Source organism: Scyliorhinus torazame, chromosome 5 (genome assembly GCF_047496885.1).
Source record: "Scyliorhinus torazame isolate Kashiwa2021f chromosome 5, sScyTor2.1, whole genome shotgun sequence".
NCBI lineage: Eukaryota > Metazoa > Chordata > Chondrichthyes > Carcharhiniformes > Scyliorhinidae > Scyliorhinus > Scyliorhinus torazame.
In genome coordinates this window covers 175404467-175416744 of record NC_092711.1, presented here as the reverse complement: position 1 = coordinate 175416744, position 12278 = coordinate 175404467, and the positions used below count along the sequence as shown (strand labels likewise).

General features: G+C 46.0%; 1 protein-coding gene and 1 long non-coding RNA gene across 3 annotated transcripts in view; one reads left to right on the top strand and one right to left on the bottom strand.

The window, feature by feature from the left end:
• The window catches only part of LOC140422392 (uncharacterized), a 60770-nt gene that overhangs the window by 21563 nt on the left and 26929 nt on the right, over positions 1-12278 (bottom strand). The gene's annotated exons all lie outside the window — the stretch shown is intronic.
• Positions 5884-9913, top strand: LOC140422407 (uncharacterized). Of its 2 annotated transcripts, XR_011947435.1 has the most exons (3): positions 5884-6001; positions 6738-7090; positions 8904-9913. It is a non-coding gene; the product is annotated as an uncharacterized lncRNA (long non-coding RNA). The 2 variants fall into 2 exon arrangements; XR_011947434.1 differs by lacking the exon at positions 5884-6001 and having other exon boundaries at positions 6137-7090.

Below are 12278 nucleotides of genomic sequence, written 5' to 3'. Positions count from 1 at the left end.
CCACCCCAAAAAACAATCTCTTAATAACCAACAGCGCCACCCCCTCGTCTTCATGTCGAACCCCGAGTGGAGCCCCTGCCCCACCATCCCCTTCCTCAGCCTCGTCTGATCCCCCAACTTCAGGATCGTCTCCTGCAAGAACACCACGTCCGCCTTCAGGCTCCTCCAATGCGCAAAAACATGTGACCGTTTAACCGGCCCATTCAACCCGGCCTTGGGGGGGGGGGAAGAAGAGAGAGAGGGAGAGAGAGAGAGAGAGAGGGAGCTCCCCTGCCAATCAGCCAGATTCCATTTTAAGCCAGCCCCCAGCCCGGGTCACCAGGCCTGCCTTCCGATATCTTCCGCCATAACCCAATCACCACCCCCCCTTCCTCCTGGCAACCGCCCACTTCACTCCCGACAACTAGCCCGCCCAGCTAGCATGGTGGCCCCCGGCCAAGGCCGCTGACTTCCCTCCGCCCTTAAAGTCCACCCCTCCCCCATCCTCTCAGGCACAAACAAAGAGAAACAAAAGGCACGCTCACCATCACTGCTTCCCCATCGAATCCTACGAGGGAGTCGAGGGTTATGGGGAAAAGGCAGGAAAATGGAGAGAAAGCTGAGATGAGGAGGGATTTCTTCACTTGAGGATGTGGTGAAACTTTGGAATTCTCTCCCCCAGAGACCGTGGAGCCTCAGTCATCAAGTATTTTCAAGATAGACACTGATAGGTTTCTCGATATTGAAGAGATCGAGGGAACTGGGGAATAGTTTGGGAAAATGGTGCTGAGGTAGATCAGCCAATTATCTCATTGAATGGTCGAGTAGGCTCGATGGACTGAATGGCCGACTGTAGCTCCTATTTGTTATGATCTCTGTGTCCTGGACAGGAAGCAGTGAGCATGGGTCTGTCAATCAGCCTGAATCAGCACCTTCAGGAGAATTGGGAGGGTGAATATTAGATACAGCAGAGTGAGAATGGAGGGAGAGTGTCTGGGATGGAGATTTACAGCTTTTGGGGAACAAGAGAGGAAAGAATGTTCCAGAGAAATTAAAATAATCTGTTCTGAATTTCTATCCTGTACGGATTGTGATGTCTTTTGTAAACTCCTTTTACAGGATGTTAAAAGGACAGAATTTACAGACAGAAATCTCAAACATCACGTCTAGATCTGACAGACTCACTCGGTTCATCGGCCATTAAATCCAGAAGGAGAAATGTTTGCCCTGATGGCTTCAAAAGATTTTAACCATCAGTGTGACTGGAAAAGCACCGAGACACACACACACCCGAGTGAGAGTGTTCCAGAGCACTGACTGTGGAAAAAGCCTTAACTAGTTACACAGCCTGAAAAAACATTGCACCATTCGCAGCGGGGAGAGACCGTACACGTGTTCTGTGTGTCGACGAGGCCTCAACAGATAGTCCAACCTGGAGAGACAGGAGGAGACCCAAAACATGGAGAAACGGTGGAAATGTGGGGACTGTGGGAAGGGATACAGATCCCCATCAGAGCTGGAAGTTCACCGACGCAGTCACACTGGGGAGAGGCCGTACACCTGCTCTCAGTGTGAGAAGGGATTCACTCAGTTATCCAGCCTGAAAAAACACCAGCGAGTTCACACCGGGGAGAGGCCATTCATCTGCTTTCAGTGTGGGAAGGGATTCAGTGAGTTATCCGACCTGAGGAGACACCAGCGAGTTCACACTGGGGTGAGGCTATTCACCTGCTCTCAGTGTGGAAAGGGATTCACTTGGTTAGAGAACCTGCAGTCACACCAACGAATTCACACTGGGGAGAAGCCATTTACATGCTCACATTGTGGGAAAGGATTCACTCAGTCAAATTGCCTGCAGACACACCAGCGAATTCACACTGGGGAGAGGCCGTTCACCTGCTCTCAGTGTGGGAAGGGATTCTGTCTTTCCTCGTCCCTGCTGAGACATCAACAAGTTCACAATTGTTTACAGTGATGGATTCTGCTGTTATTGTTTCTGCTTCAATTACATCCAGGACTGCATTTCGTTCTCTCTTCTCTTTCTCTCTCAGGGAATCTGAGACAGGAAAAGTGATGCAACCGTGGCGAACAAGAAAAGTTAAAGATTCCATTAGATCAAAGGAAGAGGCTCATAAAGTGGCCAAAATAGTAGTGAGCCTGAGGATTGGGAACTTGTTTTAGAATTCAGCAAAGGAGGACCAAGAAACTGATAAAGAGAAAATAGAATATGAGAGCAAACTGGGGAAAAACATGAAAACCGACTGGAAAAGTTCCGATAGGAATGTGAAAAGGAAAAGATTAGCAAAGACCAATGTGGGTCCATTCTAGGCAGAGACAAGAGAGTTTATAATGGGGAATAAGGAAATGGCAGAGAAACTAAACAATGTGTGAATGTCTTCACGGAGGAAGATACAGAAATTGTCACAAAAACACTAGAGAACCAAGGGACCAGTGAGCACTAGGAACTGAAAGAGATTAGTCTTAATGAAAAAGTAGTACTGGAGAAATTAGCGTGGTTGAAAGTTAATAAATCCCCAAAAGCTGCTGCTCTACATCCCAGAGTGTTGAAAGAGGTGACTAGAGATAGTGGATACATTGGTGATCATCTTTCAAAATTCTATAGATTCTGGAATGGTTCCTGCAGATTGGAAGGTGGTAAATGTAACCCCAATATTTAAGGAGGGAGAGAGAAAACGGGGAACCACAGACCCATCAGCCTGACATCAGTCGTTGGGAAAATGCTACAATCTATTATAAATGATGTGATAACATACGAATTAGGAGCAGGAGTAGGCCACTTGGCCCCTTGAGCCTGCTCCACCATTCAATAAGTTCACGGCTGATCTGATTCAAACCTCAACTCCACAGAGCCCCTTAGAAAATAAATGTTGGGAGATGGTAATAATATTCTTTATTCTAATAATCTTATTATTATTGTCACAAGTAGGCTTACAATAACACTGCAATGAAGTTACTGTGAAAATCCCCTTGTTGCCACACACCGGCGCCTGTTCAGTTACACTGGGAGAATTCAGAATGTCCAATTCACCTAACAGCACATCTTTCAGGACTTGTGGGAGGAAACCGGAGGAAACCCACGCAGACACAACGAGAATGTGCAGGCTACTCACAGACAATGACCCAAGCCCTGAATCAAAGTCGGTTCCTGGTGATGTGAGCAAAGGTGCTAACCACTGTGCTACTGTGCCACTTGTAGATGCTACACACTGCTGCCACTGGGTATCAATGGTGGAGATGGTCCAGGGTGATCTCTGGTGTATGGGCCGGGGAGGGCAAGGTTTCGGCAATACACCAAGAGATGAAAGAAGAGGGGGAAGCGCTACCAGAAGAGTTGAAGGGTAAATGGGGGGAGGAGCTGGGGGAGGAGATCGAGGAAGGTTTGTGGGCTGATGCCCTGGGTAGGGTTAATTCCTCCTCCTCCTCCTCATGTGCCAGGCTCAGCCTGATACAATTTAAGGTGGTTCACAGAGCGCACTTGACGGGGGCGAGGTTGAGTAGGTTCTTTGGGGTAGAGGACAGATGTGGACGGTGTTCAGGGAGTCCGGCGAACCATGTCCATATGTTTTGGTCATGCCCGGCGCTGGAGGGGTTCTGGAGAGGAGTGGCGGGAGCAATATCTCAGGTGGTGAAAGTCCGGGTCATGCCAAGCTGGGGGCTAGCAATATTTGGAGTAGTGGACAAGCCGGGAGTGCAGGAGGCGAAAGAGGCCGGCATTCTGGCCTTTGCGTCCCTAGTAGCCCAGCGAAGGATCTTGCTAATGTGGAAGGAGGCGAAGCCCCCTAGCGTGGAGGCCTGGATAAACGACATGGCTGGGTTCATAAAGCTGGAGAGGATCAAGTTTGCCTTGAGAGGGTCTGCGCAGGGGTTCTACAGGCGGTGGCAACCGTTCCTAGACTATCTCGCGGAGCGTTAGAGGAAGGTCGGTCAGCAGCAGCAGCAACCGGGGGGGGGGGGGGGGGGAATGGGGGATTGCTTGGGGGGATGGATGAGCAGGAGATAACATGAAGGGTGGGGGAAACTGGCACGTGCGGGAGAGAGCCACTGTATAAAGCTATGTAAATATACCATTTTGCCATGTATATTTCTTGCTCAGTGCGATTTCGTGTTATTTTGTTACCGGGGGAGGGGTTGTTGTTTGTAAGGGGAAAAAATTGTGCTGGTAAAAAAGTTTTTTATATATATATATATATATATATATATATATATATATATATATATTTTAAATGGTGGAGATGGTGAATGGGGTGCTGATCATGTGCCTACTTTGTCTTGTATAAAACAAACTCTCCGATTTGAATAAGACTGTCTGATAATCAATCACTTTAAAGAATTGATTAAAACCTAATAAATTTAAATAATCCAGTCCATTTGAAAAAAAGATTGTCTCTTCAAAGATATATTGGTACAAATTACATGAGATCTTTGTAGTTGCATTGAATACCTTGACTCCTTACACGGACACCTGGCTGACAAGAGGCATTAATTGGACAAGAGCTGAAATGTTTTTCTGGGAATGAAACTGTTTCTCTTTCACCCGGAATCGACTATGTGAGAGTTAAAGGCAATACCAGGCTAAATTACATTGAATATACAACATAGAAACAGCCCAACCAATCCATGCCAGTGTTTAGACTTCACCTGAGCCTCCTCTCATGCTTTCCCATCTGACTCGATCAGTGTATCCGTCTGTTCATTTCTCCTTCATGTGTTCATTCAGCTTCCCCAAAAAATATCGATGTTATTCACCTCCACCAATCCCTGTGGTAGCGAGTTCCACATTCCCACCACTCTCTGGGGAAGAAATTTCTCTTGAATTCCTGATTAGATTATCACATTGATAGCCTCTAGTTTTGCTCTTACCCTTACAAGTGAAAACATTCTCCCTGTGTATCAAAATCTTTCATAATTTACAGCCCTCCATTAGCCCCAAAGCTTTGTATTGTGAAGAGAGCAGTGACCCGGCCTATTCATCGTCTCCTAATAGGTTTAACCTCTCACGCTAAAAATCTGAAGACATAAATGCTTTGTTCACACTTGAGCTCAGCGCAGTGAGAGCAGGGATGGAGTTACAAGGAGCCTGAGAAAAGCAGATTCACTGAGAATGGGTGGGCTGGTCTGATCTGTGTGAATAAGCTGGTTAATCAGACTGTCCATGATCGGTGACTTTGTGGTCTGGGTAGTGGAGGAGCTCAAGTGTCAATCTTCAATAACCAGATTAATTTGCATTTATACAGCACATTTAATGTAATTAAATTTCCCAAGGTGATTCACAGGGACATTGTAAATCCAGGTTTCACAGATGATTTGTTAAAATTGTCCAAGCTCATGATCATGTGACAGAAAATACTGCTTCTCTCTGTCTCTGCCTCCACACACTCCCTCCCTATTGATTGTAACACTAATTCATCCCACTATTCTCCTCCTGCTTTCCCCCCAATTCTACTCCCCTGAAGGTGCTGACTCTCGGGTTCAACTTCACTCTCACCTATTGCCCTCCCCAATATGTCACCCAGATGTCTGAAGTTAACAAACTGTTTTCTAAGGGGGACGTCAGATTCAAACCCAATCGAACCCAGTTACATGTACTTTGTGTCTGGAATGGGGTCCCTGCCCTCCACTCCCACTTTCATCCCAGTCCCAGGGGTTTGGAGATTGGGCTCCGGATGGGTACTGGCGACTGAATCTCCCATAGTCCCCCGCGCCGGGGAAACTGCTCTATCCACCGGGGGGTGGGGGGGGGGGAAGAGGACAGCCAGGAGCTGCGCATGTCCAAAGGAGAGGCGATGCTGCGCATGCGTAGTGACGGTTATTCCAATTGAGGTCAAAAGGGCATCAATGATCACGTGTCATCCGTTGCTTATGTTTTCAGTTGGCCAGAAACCAATGGGAAGTGTTGGAGGACCGGAAGGACTCTGGTCCTCCAACCAATCAGAGTGCGGGCGTTGTGTTAATGACGTTCCAGCTTCATTCAGACTGAAAAGTCCTGCTGTGCGCAACATCTGTGAGTAAAACACTTTCTCCCCCCCTCCCTCCCCCTTTCCATTTATTTTCTCATTCTCACCTTCAATTGGTCACTTGCAGCAACTGAAGGGAAAGGAAGTGAATCCAGGGAGGGTGCAAACTCTGGAAAGCTTGGCCCAGGTCTCTCTCTCTCTCTTAAAGACATTGACATCCTTTGCTCCCTCAGCTTGACACATTTATTTGTCTGGCTAAAAGGATTCATAGAATTTCCAGTGCAGAAGGAGGCCAATTGTCCCATTGAGTCTGCACCGACCCTTGGAAAGACCATCCCACTTTAGCCCACCCCATCCCTGAAACCCAGTAACCTCACCTAAACTTTCTGCACACTAAGGGCCAATCCACCTAACTTGCACATCTTTGCACTGTAGGAGGAAACCAGAACACCCGGAGGAAACCCACGCAGACACGGGGAGAACGTGCTGACTCTGCACAGACAGGAATCGAACCTGGTACCCTGGAGCTGTGAAGCAACTGGCCTAACCACTGTGCTACCTTGCTGCCCCTGATGGTCTCTTTCCTAGTGTTCACAATTAATGGACTGGTTTCCCCAGGAGATGGCTGACATTTAAGGGGACAGTAAATTAATATTGGATTGAAATATGTGTAGTGTTGTTATATCGTACAGATTAGATATATTATTGGTTCTGTAATAAAGCACATTTATTATTATTTCTAGTTGTGTAATATAGTACTGTACCTACGTTATATATTTCCAGAAGAGAAAATGCTGGAAAATCTCAGCCAGTCTGGCAGCATCTGTAAGGAGAGAAAAGAGCGAATATTTTCCAGTCCAGGTAACCCTTTGTCAAAGGTAAAAAGGATAGAAAGTGGGAGATATTTATACTGTCGGGCGAGGGAAAGACAGATGAGTCCGGACCACAGAAAAAATGGAAAAAGAGTGCTAAAGGGTAGCACAGTGGTTAGCACTGTGGTTTCCCAGCGCCAGGGTCCCAGGTTCAATTCCCGGCTTGGCTCACTGTGCGGAGTCTGCACGTTCTCCCCGTGTCTGTGTGGGTTTTCTCCGGGTGCTCCGGTTCCTTCCCAAAATTCCCAAAAGATGTGCTGTTAGGTAATTTGGACATTCTGAATTCTCCCTCTGTGTACCCGAACACATGCCGGAATGTGGCGACTAGGGGCTTTTCACAGTAACTTAATTGCAGTGTTAATGTAATTCTATTTGTGACAATAAAAATTATTAATAAAATAAATATTATAATGGCAGCCCCAGAGAGAATAAAAGTGTGAAAGATCAAACAGCAGAGAAACTAAAATCAGAGGGTAAGCTGTGACAGATGCAGATGTGGGGGGAGGGGGGCATGGTTGGGAGAGAGGTAAAATGAGAAGAAGGGGTGAAGGGGGAAGCAAAGAGGACAAAAGGTAAAGAAAGGGGGAATAAGATAGGGGGAAAGAGTGAGGGGCAAATATATATATGAAGAAAGACAAGAAAGAAATAACAGGTAATAGACAGTTCAAATGAAATGGAAAGAAAACAAATGGGTTGAGGTGGGGGTGAAGTTGTTGAATTTGATGTTGAGATCGAAAGGCTGTAGCGTTCCTAACCGGAAGATGATATGCTGTTCCTCCAGTTTGTGTTGAGCGTCACTGGAACATTGCAACAAGCCAAGGGCAGGCATGGGAGCAGGGTCTTGTGTTAAAATGGCGAGCAGGGACAGCACGATGGCACAGTGGTTAATCACTGCTGCCTCACGGCACCGAGATCCCAGGTTCGATCCCAGCTCTGGGTCACTGTCCACGTGGAGTATGCACATTTTCTCCGTGTCTGCTTGGCGTTTGCCCCTACAACCCAAAGATGTGCAGCGTAGGAGGATTGGCACCGTAAAATTGTCCCTTAATTGGAAAAAATGAATTGGGTACTCCAAATTTATATAAATAAATAAAATGGCAAGCAACGGGAAGGTCAGGGTCCTGAATGTGCACAGACCTAAGGTGCTCAGCAAAGCGACCACTATTATCTAGAAGGACAAGAGCAGCAGATACCTGGGCACCCCACAACCTAGAGGTTCCCTTCCAAGTCACTCACCAGACCGACTTGGGAATATATCGCCGTTCCTTCACTGTCGCTGGGGCAACATTCTGGAACTTCCTCCCTAACAGCACAGTGGGTGTGCAAGGAGGCAACTCACCACCACTTTCTGAAGGGCAACTAGGGATGGGCAACAAATACTGGCCTAACCAGTGACGCCCAAATCCCATAAATTCATTTATTTTAAAAAAAAATTAAGAGTACCCAGTTCTTTTTTTCCCAAATAAGTGGCAATTCAGCATAGCCAATTCACCGACCCTGCACATCGTTTTACATTGTGGGGGTGAGACCCATGTAGACACGGGGAGAATGTGCAGACTCCACACGGACAGTGACCCGGGGCCGGGATTGTCAATGAATTTAAAGACAATGTAATGAAGCTTTGGAATTCTCTAACCCAGAGGACTGTGGAGCCTCAGTCGAGAAGTATTTTCAAGACCGAGATTGACATGTTTCTCAATATTGAACATATTGAGGGATATGGGGGATAGTGTTGGAAAATGGTGCTGAGGTAGATCGGCCAATGATCCATTGAATGGTTGAGCAGGTTCGAATGGCCAAATGGCTGACTGCAGCTCCTGTTTGTTATGATCTCTGTGTCCTGGACAGGAAGCAGTGAGCATGGGTCTGTCAATCAGCCTGAATCAGCACCTTCAGGAGAATTGGGAGGGTGAATATTAGGCACAGCAGAGTGAGAATGGAGGGAGTGTGTGTGGGACGGAGATTTACAGCTTTTGGGGAATGAGAGAGGAAAGAATGTTCCAGAGAAACTACAATTGTCTGTTCTGAATTTCTACCCAGTACTGACAGTGATGTCTTTTGTAAACTCCTTTCACAGGATGTTAAAAGGATAGGATTTACAGACTGAAATCTCAAACATTACGTCTAGATCTGACAGTCACTCGATTCATTGGCCATTATCTAGAAGGAGTAATGTTTGCCCAACCTGTTGGCTTCAAAAAAATTTAAACATCATTGTGACTGGAAAAGCACCGAGTCACACGCACTGACTGTGGAAAGAGCTTTAACAAGTCATACAGCCTGAAAAAAACATCACACCATTCACAGCGGGGAGAGACCGTACACGTGTTCTGTGTGTGGTCAAAGCTTCAACTGATAGTCCAACCTGGAGAGACTCGAGGAGACCCAAAATATGGAGAAACGGTGGAAATGTGGGGACTGTGGGAAGGGATACAGAGCCCCATCAGAGCTGGAGATTCATCGACGCATTCACACTGGGGAGAGGCCATTCACCTGCTCTCAGTGTGAGAAGGGATTCACTCAGTTATCTCGCCTGAATTTACATCAGCGAGTTCACACTGGGGAGAGGCCGTTCACCTGCTCTCAGTGTGGGAAGGGATTCACTCAATTAATCAACCTGCGGATACATCAGCGAGTTCACACTGGGGAGAGGCCGTTCACCTGCTCTCAGTGTGGGAAGGGATTCAGTCAGTTAATCAACCTGCGGATACATCAGCGAGTTCACACTGGGGAGAGGCCATTCACCTGCTCTCAGTGTGGGAAGGGATTCACTCACTTATCCAACCTGCAGAGACACAAGTTTGTTCATGCTGGAGAGAAGCCGTTCACCTGCTCTGTATGTGGGAAGGGATTCACTCAGTTATCCAACCTGCAGACACACCAGAGAGTTCACACTGGGGAGAAGTTGTTCACTTGCTCTCAGTGTGAGAAGGGATTCACTGACTTATCCAACCTGCGGCGACACCAGTTTGTTCACACTGGGGAGAGGCCGTTCACCTGCTCTCAGTGTGGGAAGGGATTCTGTGTTTCCTCGTCCCTGCTGAGACACCAACAAGTTCACAATTGATTACAGTGATGGATTCTGCTGTTATTGTTTCTGCTTCAATTACATCCAGGACTGCATTTCGTTCTCTCTTCTCTTTCTCTCGGAATCTGAGACAGGAAAATTCATGCAACTGTGGTGAACAGGAAATATTCAAAATCCATTAAATCAAAGGAAGAGGCTCATAAAGTGGACAAAATAAGTGTAAGCTTAAGGATTGGGAACTTGTTTTAGAATTCAGCAAAGGAGGATCAATCAACTGATCGAGAGAAAATAGAATATGAGGGTAAACTGGCGAGAAACATAAAAACCGACTGGAAAAGCTCCTATATGAATGTGAAAAGGAAAAGATTAGCAAAGACCAATGTGGGTCCATTCCAGGCAGAGACAGGAGAGTTTATAATGGGGAATAAGGAAATGGCAGAGAAACTAAACGATGTTTGTTTGTCTTCATGGAGGAAGATACAGAAATTGTTCTAAAAACGCAAGGGAACAAAGGGACTAGTGAGCACGAGGAACTGAAAGAGATTAGTATTAGTGAAAAAGCAGTACTGGAGAAAATAATGTGGTTGAAAGTTAATAAATCCCCAAAAGCTGCTGCTCTCCATCCCAGAGTGTTGAAAGAGGTGGCTGTAGAGATAGTGGATACATTGGTGGTCATCTTTCAAAATTCTATAGATTATGGAATGGTTCCTGCAGATTGGAAGGTGGTAAATATAACCCCAATATTTAAGGAGGGGAGAGAGAAAACGGGGAACCACAGACCCATTAGCCTGACATCAGTTGGAGGGAAAATGCTACAATCTATTATAAAGGATGTGATAACATACAAATTAGGAGCAGGAGTAGGCCACTCGGCCCCTCGAGCCTGCTCCACCATTCAATAAGTTCCTGGCTGATCTGATTGAAACCTCAAAACCACATTCCCGCTGACCCACTGATAACCTTTCACCTTCTTGGCAAGAATCTATCCAGCTCCACCTTGAAAATATTCACAGACTCTGTTTCCATTGCCCTTTGAGGAAGAGAGTTCCAAAGACTCGCGACCCTCGGAGAGAAAAGGTTCTCCTCTGCCTTAAGTGGGCAAGTTATTACTTTTAAAGTGACTTCAATTTCTACATTCTCTCACCAGAGGAAACATCCTTTCCACATCCACCCTGTCAAGGCCCTTCAGGATCTTATACGGTCCAATCAAGTCACCTGAACTTCATCAGTCACAAGCCAATCATTCCTCGTAAGCCCAGCCTCCAGTTCCAGGTATGAGTCCAGTAAACCTTCTCTGAACTGCTTCCAACACATTGACATCATTCCTTAAATGAGAGCAATACTGTACACAGTGCTCCAGATGTGGTCTCACTGATGTCCTGTATAACTGAAGCATAACCTCCCTACTTTTGTATTCAATTCCCCTCACAATAAACAATAACATTTTATTACCTTTCCTAATTACTTGCTGTACCTGTATACTCACCTTTTGTGATTCATGCTCTTGGACACCCAGATCCCTCTGAATCTCAGAGCTCTGCAATCTATCACCATTTAGATAATAAGCTTTTTTATTCTTCCTGCCAAAAATGGACAATGTCACATTCTCCCACAAAATACTAGATTTTACAGATCTTTTCCCACTCACGTAACCTATCTATATCCTTTTGTAACCTCCTGATGTCCTCTTCACAATATCTTTGTATCATTGGAACATCGGAGCCGGAGTTGGCCATTCAGCCCGTCGAGCCTGCTCCACCATTCAATACGATCATGGCTGATCATCCACTTCAATGCCTTTTTCCCCACATTGTCCCCATATCCCTTTGTGTTATTGGGATTTAGAAATCTGTCAGTCTCTGCTTGAAACACACTCAATGACTGAGCTCCCACAGCCCTCTGGGGTAGAGAATTCCAAAGATTCACAACTTTGTTCTATTCCCGTATCCCTATCGGTTTATTTCCCTCAAAATCCCATACAATTTCCTTCTGGAAACATTCCATCATCTCCGCTTCTACCCCCCTCGTAGGAAGTGGATTTCAGATATTTCCCAAATACTGCCAAACTCTGGTTCAAGTCTAAGATTTTCTTCAAATGTAAACGAGAATCAAAGGGCAAAGAAGGAGGCCATTAAGCCCACCATTCCCATGCTAGTTCTTTGAATGAACAGTCTGATTGATCCCATCACCCTGCAAGTTTATTTTCCTGCAGAATCTGTCCAGTTCCCTTTTGAAAGTTACAGTAGAATTTACTTCCTGCACCATTGTCAGGCAGTGAATCCCAAATCACAACACGTCATTCTGTTTGAAATCAAATACTTTCATGAGATACTGTGTTTGGATTTTCACAGGGTATTTGAAATGAAGTGAAAGACATGGTTGTTACATAAAATCAAGCCTCAGTCTTTATGAGTGATCTTCGTG